Source organism: Adiantum capillus-veneris, chromosome 11 (genome assembly GCF_014529385.1).
Source record: "Adiantum capillus-veneris isolate H3 chromosome 11, ASM1452938v2, whole genome shotgun sequence".
NCBI classification, from domain to species: domain Eukaryota; kingdom Viridiplantae; phylum Streptophyta; class Polypodiopsida; order Polypodiales; family Pteridaceae; genus Adiantum; species Adiantum capillus-veneris.
The window spans coordinates 119,474,327-119,476,399 of NC_140941.1; positions in this window are offsets into that span (position 1 = coordinate 119,474,327).

Consider the following 2,073-nt stretch of genomic DNA (forward strand, 5'->3'; position numbering starts at 1 on the left):
TAAGCAGATCTTATATGTAGCCCACCCACTTCAAATGAAGTCATTGGTCTTGTTGGTCACATCTATAGTTTTGTGAGGGCATTTGTTCATAGTATGTGTGTATTATAGCATCAAGTGTTGACAACTATACATTTAAGTGATTTTAAGTAAGTAACAGATTATGTACGTCTACAGTTATTAGCAAAAAGCAGAAAGAGCCACTACAGGGAATGAATTACAACTCCCAAGATCCAGCTCTTTTTGTAATCAAGGAATATGAGAGTATAAGAAAGAGGAAACAATGGGGGTGGAGCAGAAACAAATGAAATTTGAGCGACAACATCATGCCCTCAACGATGAGGAGAAAAAGAAAATCTCTTCCGAGATTGTGAGAGCATTCAAGAGTAGGATTGAAGGTTTTAGTACAGAAGCAAAGTGGAAAATCTGGAATCTTGTTGCTCAAAATCCGCATGTTCGGGCGATCCATGATGAGTCTTAAGAGAAGGAGGCTGTTGTACAGACCTCAATTGTCTCCAATGTCCGCAGCACACTGACTACCATCAAGTAGCTAGGTTGCAATGAGGAGTTGTTTTTGAAGAATGCAACATTGCAGATGATGTTGAATTCAAAGGAAAACATTCCTATTGCAAAAATTGTGAGGGTCCTAAATGTCAATCATCGCACCTTGCACAAGGCGGGATCACGACAGGCGAAGCTTGATGTTGATGGTCGATTTTTTTCATTGGTTGCATGTCACAAGCAACACCATCATAGCCCTATCATAGATGAAATTAAGGAATTGGTCTACACATTTTGGAAAGTGGAGACTCACGTTTCACCGAACAAGAAGGATGTTTATCGAAAGAGGATGGGGAGGAAAAGGTACATAGAACACCTTGTGCACCTCCTAGACGAGCCTCAGGTGATCAATCAAATGCTTGCACCATAACTTATGCATTTTCTGCATTGCATCTCTAGTGCATAGTAACTTGTATATGCTAATCAATAGCATGCTGATATGTAGACTTTTGCTAGTTAGCAGATTGACTGTGCTAGTTAGCATATGGAGTATGCTAGTTGGCATGCCTTGGGTTCTAAATAGCATACAGAGCTAGTTGGTTAATAGAATATGTATGGTAATTAACATACCTGGTATGCTAGTTACATACCAAGTATGCTCAATTGCATGATAAGTACGTTGTCTAACATAAAGTGATTATGCTAGTTAGCATATGGAGTTTTCTAACTAGCATATGGAGTATGCTAGTTAGCAGGACTTGAGTTCTAAATAGCATACAGAGTTAGTTGTTCAACACAAAAGGTATGCAAGTTAACACCACTTATGCTAGTTAACACCTAGTATGCTCACTAGCATAATGGGTATGATATTTAAGACAAGGGTTATGCTAGTTAGAACTAGCAGCTGGGCTAGGTATTCTAGTTAGCATATGGAGTATGTTGGTTAGCATATGGAGTATGCTACTTAGCATGCCTTGTGTTCTACCTAGCATACAGAGTTAGCTAGTCAGCACAAGATGTATGCTAATTAACATCATTTATGCTAGTTATCACCTAGTATGCTCAATAGCATGATGGGTGTCCTAATGCGTATACTAGTTAGCATATGGAGTATGCTAGTTAGCATGCCTTGGGTTCTAAATAGCATACATAGCTAGTTGGTTAACACAATACGTATGCTAATTAACATACATGGTATGCTAGTTAACATACCTAGTATGCTCAATTGCATGATAAGTACATTGTCTAATAGAAAGTGATTATGCTAATTAACACATGGAGTTTGCTAGGTAGCATATGGAGTATGCTAGTTACCAAGCCTTGAGTTCTAAATAGCATACAGATTTAGTTGCTCAATACAATAAGTATGCAAGTTAACACCTCTCCCGGGGAGGTCACCTAATAAAAATGTAACCTATCACGTGAGTTCAACAGAAGGGTATTTAAAGTTCTTGAAACTTACAGAAATATATATACAAAAGGGCATTATTTTTTTCAAATTTGAAAAAAACTTACAAGTTTTAAAAGAAAAGGGTACATTATATTCTTAACAAAATTCACAGATCTTTAAAGGGT